Below are 13,371 nucleotides of genomic sequence, written 5' to 3' on the forward strand. Positions count from 1 at the left end.
TCTTTCCATTTTTCCCATATCTCGAATCAGACTTTCCCATTCCATTGTGTATGTGTCTTTTCAATTCGCTCCACCTATTATTAGGATCATGATAGTAAGCCTTTTAGTAAGGTTGTTGTGTTAGTATGTCCGTTCGTCCGTTACTCCACACTCTTGAACGAAAACCAATTTTTTTTATATTTTAAAAAAATATAGAGTGATTATCTCAGCTGAGTTTGTTAATGAGATGTTAATAAACATATTCACGGGTAACGGTGATTTCAACGTGGCTATCCATATCCCATCCATTCATAAATGTACGTTTCCCGTGATTCTTTTTACTGTCCTTAGCAGAGTTTACTTGGTCTCTTAATCGTGGCCTTCCTCAGGGTATTTTTCCTTCCGCATTTCCTTCCATACCTAATTCAACAATGTTTCCTCTCTATCACCTGTCACAATATGTCTAATCTAATCATCCTTCGAAATAATCCTATTACACTATTTTTTTCTCATACTATTTATAAAATCTTTTACTCGATATCTTATCCGCACATCTAATTTTCAACATGCACGGTGGCTCAGTGGTAGAGCACTTACCTCTGGTGCGTAGGGTCTCTGGTTTGATCCCTGGCTAAATAAGTTTGTGGTGGACAACATAGTGCTCGTGGGTTTTTTGGGATACTTCCGTCTCTTCCCACTTTCTCACTCCACCAATTCTTCCACCATTATACACGTGTTTTAATCACTGCCTTCCTTAGGCTTATAAGCATAATCGTGGGACGTTACACTCAAAGATTTCGTTTCATTTTTTCTAGTTCTCAACACGAAACAAATCACTGCATTTTGAAACTTTACACTTGTCTGTCTGTTTTTTCCCTTCGAGTCCATGTCTCATTCATACAACGCCAAACTCCACACATACTTATGCCTTCATGAGCCTTTTCTTTAGTTCTATATTGAAATTTCCGATCAGGAGCTTTCCTTCATTTTCTAATGCTTTCTTTGCGAGTTACTCTTATGCCATAGGTCAATGAAAATTTGACCCATAACCTACTGACCCACCACCCACTCTGACCCATGATCCACACCCTCCTCTCCATTGACTAAAGAGTTTATCAGACAAACAAAATAAGGCTGTGAAATTATCACTAATCGAAGTTTGGATTTCTACAGTCAATCGCTCAAACACCTCTCTGTTACAATACCGGTGGATCTGACTTTTGCGACATAAAATTGTAAAGTGTTTGTCATGGACCATATTATGATGAATTTCAATAATTATTTCCTTCTTGAATTACAGATACTTTTGAGCGAAAAATAGGATGAAATTTGAAAGTGTCAAATCAAAGAAAAGTAGATTCTTAAAAAAATCGACTGTCTCGAAAGCCAAGTAGTAAACCCTATTGCTATTATTACAATTATAAATAACAATATCCAAAAGTACCTGAAGTTCATTTTTCACTTAGATATATAGATCTTGGGTAAGTAAATAAAAACATATGAAAAAGGAAGAAAATGGAGGCCTTAAAAATAAAACGTAGACAAATTCACGAATGTTCAGAAGATGCTGTCTACAATGTACTGAGTAGAGTGGGTTGGTGAGTTACTGTGGGTCAGAGTGGGTCATGTCCTGTTGACCCATGCCCCACTCACAAATCTTGACCCACTCCTTTTCTGACTGGTTTTACATTTTTTGTATCTATTATCGCTTATAGTACTCCCTAACTCACATAATTTCTTTGTCTCTCTCACCAGGTGATCTTATTAATTTTTTTTTCGTTACTTCATTTCTTACATGCCTCGTAATTTTTGGTTTGCTCTCCTTTATGTTCTCCTGAATTTGTTGCTAAACACTTCCATTTAGATTTGCTTTCAATATTGTCTAAATGTCTACCAACACCGCGATACAACCAGGTCCCCGAAATTTGATGTGGGAGGCCTGCACCTTGAGAAGTAACACCAGCACAGATTATTACCACGCCTATATGGCCGAATAAGCGGCTGATCAATTTGCAGAAGTGGCGAACTTTCATGTTTCATTTTACTGAAACAGGCAATAATTACAGCAGACGCTTAACTGCAATAGTTTACAGGAACAAACACATTGTTTGTTGCTTTTTATATTATGAAGTATTCTTCACTGCTTACGTGTTATACAACAAGCGGCGAATACATTATAGTTAGAAGAGTCTGTTTATCCACATATATAATCTTTTGCGTCTGCGTTGTAGAATACGGCTTTCCTCAATGCTTCAACACTATTTTCTCTTCCAGTTTCCCATTCCGTGTACACATATGAGTTCTTGTTTTATTTAAGCGACAGCAATGTTTTCCATAAATATATTGCAACAAACATGAAAATGACACAGAGAAGGCATAGCACGCTCTTCTCTTCGCACTGTCTGTTAACAGCTTTGGCAGTCTACAAAGTAACCAGAGTTCATGGCCAAACTCTTCACAGTCGAGAAATCGCGTGCTGAATCAACGCTCAATGACGTAAGAACTGTACATTATCATTCAACTTTGTTGCTGTTGATGATAAACTCTTATATTCCAACAGTAACCCCGTGACTTTCCCTCCCCCCTCCTCCGAGCCTTTCATCATTATACTCATTCAACTTCGTGTTTATATAGCGAAACAAAGTTTTTATCTTCATAAGCTGTATACATTGTTAATGTTCTTCCAACAGAACAAAAACACTACAGCTCCTTCGACAAAATGTATTTCTTTATTCTGCCGTATTCAGTTGCGACTTTATAATACAAGCGGCTTGGAAGGGTTTGATATTTCTATTGGTCATTTTGAATGACGTCATCTTTTGATATTTAGTTTATGTTCTTAATACAGACGTAATTGATACAAGCGGACTGTATAAGATATAGAAGTCGGAGGGGAGAAAGTAGAATAAGTGTGATTAGTGTTCAGTACATAGATAGTAGTGTTAGTGTTAATGAAGACACAGTGCGAATGTGAAATAAAACCAAGGAGAGGAATGGCAATCAAAAAAAGAAAAGAAAAGAATTGAAAATTATATTTTGAGAGTCTTGGAATAATAAATTACGGAGGAAATATCATCAAGTGTCTTGTGTGATATATCGTACTCTATATTTACAACGGGGCCGCGATGGCTCAGTGGTAGAGCGTTCACCTGGGGTCCTTGGTTCGATCCCAGCTCGCCCCAAGTAAGCTTTATGGTGTTCAAATACCATGTGCGTGGGTTTTCTCGGGCTTTTCCAGTTTTTTCCCAAGCCTAGCCGGCATAACTATGGGACGGAAAAAATGATTTCTATGTTTCTAAAAAAGAGAGACTATTCGATTTTCGAAATGTAGAAAAGGAAAACAAGGAAGATCAACTGTGTAGAATGGGAAACCAATGAAGTAGTACTGGGAATATTTGATTTGGTTTTTAGTTTAGCGTCCCTTTCAGCAGCGAGGCTATATGACACTTTGACCTACAACTTAACGTGGAATCCGGGAGGCGCGGTGGCTTAGTGTTAGAGCGTTCACCTCCGGTGCTTGGGGTCCCTGGTTCGATCCCAGCTCACGCCGTGTGGACTTTGTGGTGGACAAACACCGTGCTCGTGGGTTTTCTCGGGGTACTCCCGTTTCCTCCCACTTCCTTCATTCCACCATTGCACTCATCTCTCATCATCACTGTCTCCTTTAGCCTAATCGGCATAACCGTGGGACGTAAAACTTAAATATTTCATTTCATTTTTTAACGTGGAATCCGAACCACATGTGCTCCCATTGGGAATCGAATCCGGGTCTCCCGCTCCCAAGAGGCGTACTCAAACCATATAGCCACAAGAGAACTCGGGAAGAGATGAAACTTATTTTTAGGACGCTGAATCTGTCAAAAAAGTAGTAATGTCACGTGCATGCTACATGAAGGAGTTTGGTTTGTACATCTCAACTAATAATGAAACCGGAAGTGAATTGCAGTTTTAATAAGAGAGATTAGAATAGAGACGGAATATATTGCTGGCACGCTTAACTGATTGCAGAAAACTGCTTCTTGCTAGCTGTTATCGTTTTTGCTGTATCTAAGTCAATATTGGAACCAGAAGTTGTAGTGGGATTCTATCACTTCCGGTTTTAGTAGAGAATTAAGAGTGGAGATGAAATGTAATTTTGGAACGCTTAATCGATTGCAGGAAATCACCTCTCGCTATCTATTATAGTCTTTGCTTTATAAAGATCACCATTAAAACCGGAAATGGTTGATTCCTACCACTTCCGGTTTGAATATAACCTCCATCAGCGAACTCGATTCGTTACTTCTGACCCTGTACATTCTGGTCAAAATCGATGGTGATCCACCAAGTAGCCTAGTACTTGAGAAATTCTGTCTCCCTGACAGAAAGGGTAAATGAATAAACAAGCTCTGGTTGCTAAACCAAACTCTATAAAAACTAGAGGCACACTCTATTTCAAGTGTGCTCTTGCTGGCGCTGCTGTCGATGTGTTTTCCCATATCTCCCTCGAAAGAGGAGGGACAAGTTGCTGGACGCTGGACATCTTTGGTCTGGCTACCGGCCTGAATACGACTCATAGCTTCTCCTTCATAATTTCATTTGTTGCATCTCACATAAGACTACAAAAGGTTTACTTTACTAGCAGAATGCTTATTCTTCGCACCGGGAGAATACGTTTCATGGAAAATACAATTGGGCCTCGATAGCTCGAATTCCTTGATATCTCGAATTTTTTACATTTCTTTGTATTGTCCACAACACTCAATATTAAAATAACCTCTGTAAGTTAATTGTTTAAAAATTGCAACTTTCATATAAGTGCCGAGATCCTTCAATAGTTGGAGGCAGACAGGGTTCTTTCCCCCCAAAACAAAGGGAAAGTTTCCTCCGTAGGAGGTTGGCAGGGATAAGGCCGAAGAATGTTCCACATTTTTTCCGAGGGTACACTTGAAACAGAAAGGCTCTAGAAGCGAATCCATGTGGTTAACGATTAGAATTCACTTATTATCAAGTCCCCAGATAAAAAAAAAAAAAAAAAATACTGTCGTATCCAGATAATGTGAAGGTAATTATAGCTAAGAATCCGGAATTTGTATACTATATGATACGTTAATCTGAATCATCGTTTCAAATACTATCTTTTTCCTTTGTGAGTCTGTTGTTGAAAAGCAGATACGAACTAGATAATGACCAACTTTGCGTGTGTGTTTGAAGTCAAGAACGCCTAAGGCTTCAGCACGAGTTCTCTCATTAAATTAAACCAAAAAAGCAGATATGGTTAGACAAACACACAAACACACGTAAACATATGTAAACAGCTCTTTCATGCTATCTGCTCCCTAATTTCCTCTGGCTTTCCGGACAACGAAGATCACGAAAGCCGTCAGGCACGGGAATAGGCTGTGTGTTGACAACAGATATGTGCTTGCGCGTTACAAGTAAACATACATATCAATATTGTCTTGTACTTAACTCTATAATAGCTTACGCTACCGAAATGAACTGCTGGCTACAACTGCTACGAATATAAGTGTAATACAACCAGACCCGTATCCACGAGGGGTCTAGGGAGGCGCCCCTTCCTTAATTTTTGCTGGTGCCCCTAAAATTTTCACGATATGCTTGCAAATGAACTATAATATGGTTGGATCGGGCCCTCCCTAACTTCTACCGGGTCCCCCCTACATTTTTGGTCTGGCTACCGGCCTGAATACGACTCATAGCTTCTCCTTCATAATTTCATTTGTTGCATCTCACATAAGACTACAAAAGGTTTACTTTACTAGCAGAATGCTTATTCTTCGCACCGGGAGAATACGTTTCATGGAAAATACAGTTGGACCCCGATAACTCGAATTCCTTGATAACTCGAATTCTTCACATTTCTTTGTACTGTTCATAACACTCAATGTTAAAATAATCTCTGTAAGTTAATTGTTTAAAAATTGCAACCTCGGTACTAGAACTTTCGTATCTGAGAACCTTTACGAATCGATGTTCACCTCTAGAAGTAGACTTTCCCTTGATGTGAATTAGATAACTCGAAGCTATAGCTCTATGCTTTTACGTGATTGTCTCTGTTATTAATGTGTACTGTAATTGTGTCTTACATACGTCTAGTATTTTATGTTTACTAGTGATCTTATTTAATTTAAGGAACTTTCACAACCTCGAGTTTGACTGAATAAAACTTCGAGTTATGGAGGTTATCGCCAACACCACAGTTCGTAGCTATGTAAATATTTCTTCTGTAACTCCCGTAATGTCCAAGTCTCTGAACCATACAGTCCAATACTCCATATATATAGCACTTGACTAATTTCTTCGTTAGTCCAATATTGAGCCTGTTAGTTAAGAGTGGTCTTTTTTTGTTGAATGCTTCTTTCACTATGGCAATTCTTGACCTGACCTTCGGTGCAGTAAGAGTCTCCTCAAAATATTTCCCAAATACTTGAAATTATCGACCAAAAAAAAGTAATTTCTCGCCCTTTCCTCGCAAAACAAAACAAAATAAAATAAAATAAAAAAATAAGCAATTATCTATCTATTAAAATGATACAATTGCAATAAAAACGCCTCAGCTCCAACCGATAACTTTTGATTTACAGTTATTTGTGATTTCACGTTTAAAGACGACAAATATTCTAAAGTATGTGTGCTTTAAATAAATTAGTTAAATACATCTTTTTTCATAAAGTTTATTTCTTAAAATTTTTGTTCAAAGCCTTTGTATTTTAATAAGCCTTCTCCAACATCAATGCAAATGAATTATGCTGCCATCTTTGGAGTTCTTTTTATTTGTGGCCATCGACATTGAGATCTCGGAAACTACAGGGTCTAGAAAAATTACGTTTTCACTGATTGATTGCAAATTTTGCGTAGATTGTCCAGTTTTAATTGATTAAAAAAAAACATGGCCATTATTTCTTTATTACATTTTTACGGGTATACTGGAAGTGTTGAAATTAAAAAAAAAACTAAAGCATCATATCCTACGCGCTATGCATTCCAATACCACATAGTTGTATATCGGGGTTGTATATGTCTCAGGCGTTTGTTTCGCGGCCAAATAATGAAAAACGAAGGATAACCATTTCTCCAGTCTAAGATGAATCTTTATTTTTAGAGTGTTTTGCCCAATGAACACCATATATAACTAACATTATAATTAATTGTGTATTTAATGTATTTGCTTATTACATGCTGCATGCAAGAAGACAGAAAACACTGATCAGACATGAATTAGAAACTTCAACCAGAAGTACGCTCAATGTTGCAAACGGCGACATATTGAAAAAATAATTGAGAAAATCTCCCTTTTATGGCACCCCTTGCAGATTTTTATCAAGACGTCTTTCACTTGTGTCTGTAAAGGGACATACACAGATGTTACGAGGAATGACAATGAGATTGATGCTCATATGTGAATGATGTGCTGTGTAGAGAACGCAGGTTCAGCTAGTATATATATATTATATATATATATATATATATATATATATATATATATATATATATATATATATATATATATAACAATGCTTGTCCCTAGGTTTGTTTTCCTGTTGCGGCAAGGAACTGTTGATACTGACCGAGTATCGTGAGGCAATTCTGAGGTTATTTGGATCAAGATACAAAGAACTCCAGTCCATGGGAGCTGATATGACCATGCATTACCAAGTCAAACGTGCGCATCTACCCGGTTATATCCCTTTCCAAGATTCATCGTAGGAGTTTTAGTACGCTACTGCTCTCCAACAATAACAAGACATTATTAAGTTCAACTCAAACTTTCCGACGCCGGGTATAAAAGCAGTCTACTGTGAGAACTCCAAAGAAACAATCTTGTTACAAGAAGACAATACGTTATCAATTATCCCCCTCATTTTCTCGTCACCTGCGCCAGCAAATTTGTCAGTACTGAGAGGGGGAATTAGAAAAGAGGGGAATTCAACAACTCCAGATTTCCGCACGACTTCGCTGCAAGAAAACTAATTTCCAGAAGTCATGTTGGGGCGGACGATTCTATTGAACACAGAGGAGGAGCTGATTGACGGCTCTGGGATGCTGAGCAAGATGATCGTATTCAGAAAAAGGGCTGACTCATAACCTTGACTTAACGAATACGACATAGCACTTTCTTTTTACCTCATTTTTGTGACAAAAAAGAAAAGAAAGAAAAAAGATAGTAGGTATTGTAAGAAAGATTGGCTGCTATGAAGTTTGATAGGTGCCGCCACATGATCACTTTTCCCACACAGAACTTGAAACATTAAGACCTTCCTACTTGAGGTATAATAGAAGATGCTGATCAGGAAGTGAAGGTAGTTAAAATGTAACTACGCAAGGAAGAAAATGAGACTTCATTCTGTCTGTGCTACTGCCAAATTGGTAGAAGGGAAACTGACAGATCGAATAAAGAGCATGTGGCTTGGAACGAATTCATACAAAGCAGTTTTATTTTAAGTCTTGGTTACAATAAATACGTAAATAACTAACTAAATAAAAATACGATCTACACGGTAACTATAACATATCAACAATATATATTTTTTAATCTTAATCTAGAAATGTTTCTCATCTTTTCCATCATCTTTTCCATCATTCTCAGTGCATCACCCATCATGAGCCTTTCCCAAGCATCCACTTGGAACAAGTGTCCAATCTCTGTAATGAAGTCATAGTTACACTCTTTTGCATACGTGCTACCACGAATTCCAATTTTCAATCTGTTCTACTGCAGTTCTTAATTTCCATTATCCCATAGGTCTTTTTGGAGCAACACGAGAAAACAACTGGAAATCTTAAGCTACGTTACAATGCTGCAAAAATCTTGTAGCTGTCTTTATAGAAAAATCTCGCAAACCCATCTTTCTATTTACTGTTTACACAGTACAATTTTCTGAACGCAAGAAAGATATCTCCACCCATGCAACACTGCACTCTAATGGACATATAGTGAACCTTCTCATAAAAAACGAGTATTTTGGCGCGCTTCCTCTTTCCATCCGAAAGAATCCATCGTTTCGGAAGCAGCTAAACTGTTTTTTTTTTTCTTTATGTCAGTGGGAGGGTGATAGCAGGTAGCCAGCAAGACGACCCAGAAAGTTGGATATGGTTTGACTCCTTGCAAGATGAAAAAGAAATATTGCATGTCCCTTTCAAGACTATGTTTACATGGAGACATATTGTTGGGTTGCAAGATTTGCAGCATGGCAGTCTAGCTTTAACCTAGCTCTACTAGCTTAATGGCTTAATGGTGCCGCATAGCTACGTTAGGGTAAATGGGTAGAACCTGTCTTCGGGCAGAATACTCAGACACACCCACACAGCTATGTCAGACTGACAACCCTAGCGTACTCAACGAGTAATCGAGGGATACAGTGGCTAAGTAATGCGTGGGGTCATGATTCGATCCCCGCCCAGGCAAGTTTGAGGTGGGTAATCGTGTCAGTGGGTTATCTCGGGGTATTTCCGTTTCCTTCCACATCTTCATTCAACAAATTCTTCCATCATCATTCATTTGCTTTAACCATCATCTCCTTTAGCCTAAAGGGTATAATCGTTGGACGTTAAACTGAAAGATTTCATTTCATTTGAACGAGTAACTTACTTTGTTGTACTTTTGACTACATACCGTCGGTGTTTTCACGAACTGGCAAATAGATATCTCATTTCCCATGCATCGGCCGGCGAAATTTGACATGTCGAGTTTTGCGTAGCCGTATAATATTAGAACAATTTGTACTTTGTCCTGACAACGTATCAAGCTTTCATAAAGATACAGCCAACGAAGAAAATTAAATAAATGCCACAGACCATTCAACAGCTAGTGTGACCAACTCAATATCTGAGCCGAGTGTTGTTGGATCTAAATCTTCTATTCCAAATCTTGCTCCTACTATTGCACAACATAAACAAAAATAAATAAAAACTCTGAATCTGTATAAACTCTTGCAGAACCCGATTCTCCTATTTCTGAACCCGGATCATCTCATGCAGCCCCTGGACTCTTAAATACAAAATCATTGCTTGATCTAACCCTTTTTTCTAGGGCAGTTATGAAACAGGGAAAGAAGTTACCTTCGTCACCAGCCTTCCTGTCTCAAAAAAAAAAAAAAAAAAAAAAAAATGGAAGAAAGGAAATCCGAGAAAGAAGCCAAACAGAAGAAAAAAGATAGGTCTACCCCCCCCCCAAAAAAAAGAAAAAGAAACAAAGAAATGAAAAGAAAAAGGTCCTCAAAATATAAAGAAGAAATGCGTTAAGGATTAATTTTCTGTTGATTCGTCTGACTCTTTCATATCACTGACTTACATGGACGAAGAGGACGACGATGATTATATTATTGGGGAAGAGGTTTGTGTAATATGCACTGAATATGATAAAAGTGAAACGCCTGTAATGTGTGCCATAATTGGGCCCACGCTGCTTGTACTGGATTGTCTTCAACAGAAGCAAGAAATCAAAGCATGTGTTTATAACTTTTGTGCTTGAAATCAGACTGTGCTCTGTTTATATTTTTATATGCATTTAATTGTGTATCCTGCAAAATACTGTGTTGGAAATAAAATAACCAGTTCATTTATGTTCTTTTTTTCTTTTTTGCCTCGTCATCTTACCCACTTTTGAAAGTCATCTTACCCGTATGGAAGGGTAATATAACGAAAGTGATATGAGGTCGATAAATGTAAAATATAATCGCAACTTTTAAATGTACCATCATCAAACAATTAGTAGGGTGAAAGAAAACTTTAACAACTACCCTAAACATAAAATCGAAACATTACATCAAAACAAGGATGAAAAGTATTACACAAGCTTACTACCGTCAATTTACCCTATATATTCGTTAAGTATAAACATTATAGAGTAATTTTAAAACAAAGCTACTTGAAAATATTATACACCTTGTGAATTTTGTTAGTTAATAATTTATTATATATACCACCGCAATTATATCAAAATAATTAACAAGTATGTCCTTACAAAAAATAACATTAGTGCTAGAATAACAGTTCAAGATCTGCATGTAAAGTCAAAGATCAAGGCAAGATACTGCTCCCAGACAAAGACAAGTGTTTCCCAATTCCACGAGGAATTCTCACAATTTGTACATCACACTTCGTAGTCTAATTACATTCTTAGGGTATGAAAAGTACATGCATATGTCGTAGTATATATATATATATATATATATATATATATATATATATATATATATATATATATATATATAGTAACCAGCACGTGATATAAATTAGTATTTGCTCCGATTGTACTTTCGTTTTTCACCATCATCTCCTATTCATCCCCACTACTCGCGTGACAAGAGCAGCGACGCGGCGCCACACGCGATGCGCCATCCATCCCAAAAGGCAAAAAGAATTGCAATTTCAAGAACCGGATCCTTTTCGAAATAACATCACAATACACTACGGCACACTCATCTCCACCTTCTGCCACCAATTTTGTTAATTTTCTCTTTAAAAAAGTTTCAAGACAAGAAATATACACATTCTAATACTCACAGAATATATATATATATATATTTGAAAACAATCTACTTGATTCGTTTCAGGATAATTTCTCTCTTTTTCGGAGACAATAAATTCCTAAGTTTATGGACCTAAATTTCAGTCTACAATTTAATTCAAAGACAATATTTGCTGAAATTACTTTGATTTTTTCGGAGGAGAAAATTTATTACCAGTAAAATGTCTGAAGCAATGCCGAATTTTTAGGGAAGTCATTTCGGTTTTACATATATATATATATATATATATATATATATATATATATATATATATATATATATATATATAATATGTATGTTTGTGTCTGTATGTACACTCATGCCCAAAATGATTGTCGTGTAACTGTCTTCTTGTAAGAATATAATTTGATAATGATTTTGCACGGTACTTTTAACACTATGTGTATAATCGGGAAATGCATATTTGTGGTAAATTTCATAGGAAAAGAATTATAAATACAAAACTTAGAATGAGTACAACAAAATGTTGCTAAATGGGCAAGAAAGTTTTATTTTCGTTTTATTGTTCTTATTTACTGCTCTTTTGACATGAAATTTGCCACATACATGTCTTTGCCGATTATACACGTACTAACATTATAAGAAATACAGGGCGAATTCATTTCGAATTATATTCCTACAACAACATATTTATAGACATGCGACAATAATTTTAGACATGAGTGTACAAGCATAACTCTGGAACGACTGGGGCAATTTCAACCGAACTTGGTACACACGTTACATACAGCCCGGAAAACAATACTCTGGGGGTAAGATCCCCTTGTATATCTATTTTAACATCCATTTCTTGAAACTGATACAATTTGATACCAGGCCCGTATCCACGGGGGGCAAGGGGGGCCGGGCTACCCCTAAACTTTGGCTGGCCCCCATAAAATTTCACGGTAGGCTTGCAAATGAACTATAATATGGTGATGAGGTATAATATGATTGGGTCGCCCCCCCCCCTTCCTAATTTTTTGGGCTGGCTACGGGCCTGTTTGATACAATTGTTGAATATTATCAGCTTCATAAAAGGACATTCGAAAGACACGGGAAACATGTTACCATCTATCAGCAAATAAGCGTTCCTTTACACTTACCGAAGATTCGCACCACAAGAACTCAGAACACAGAAGATGCACACACTATAAGAGCCGTACTCATGCATGGGCCAAAATGAACTATGGCCCGGCACGGCACATTTTCTCGGACTAGGTACTGACCGAGAAAATATTATTTTCTATTATTATTTATATAGTATTATGCGGTATATTATAATTGGGTAGAAGGGGAAATTGGGTGGAGAAGGTAATTGTGGGGAAAACTTTTTAAAAATTTATATTTTGCATTTCAGTATATTTTAATTACACCCAAATTTTTGGTGGGCAGATATTAATCAGAAAAAAAAGTTAGATGAATTTTGAGAGGGTGTAATAGTGACAAAAAGAACGAAAACTGATTTGATTGAGAAGTGACATATTTGAAACCGAGTTTCAGGTTTGTGTGTGTTTTGGTTTGAGTCACAATAAATCGCGCATCTGTTAATGTTTTGATCCTGATTTGTTTACTGATCATCGTAAAGGATGGTGGCGTGAGGAGCAGCAATCTTGAATCCTCACTGTGAGGCAGTTTAAATTTGTACCTCCCAATTACCCCCAGGGAGTAATTGGGCGCATAATATGGGGGTAAATGGATGAATGCATTAAGTGAACATTTTTTACTTAGAATTCACTTAAATCTTATGCTATCTTTATCTTTTGTGGTGTACACTTTTGCTTCATAGTGCATTTTGTTTATTAAGCTATTTTATTCAACTTAGGCCTGCAGTGGCCGTTGTGTATGCCAATAATGCTGATGCTATAAATAGGACCTG

General features: G+C 37.0%; 1 protein-coding gene across 3 annotated transcripts in view; it reads right to left on the reverse strand.

Annotated features, from left to right (window-relative positions):
- EcR (Ecdysone receptor) overlaps positions 1-13,371 on the reverse strand; it is a 483,791-nt gene that overhangs the window by 333,559 nt on the left and 136,861 nt on the right. The window lies entirely within an intron of this gene.

The sequence above is a fragment of the Thermobia domestica genome, chromosome 15 (assembly GCF_964235325.1).
Source record: "Thermobia domestica chromosome 15, izTheDome1.hap1.1, whole genome shotgun sequence".
NCBI classification, from domain to species: domain Eukaryota; kingdom Metazoa; phylum Arthropoda; class Insecta; order Zygentoma; family Lepismatidae; genus Thermobia; species Thermobia domestica.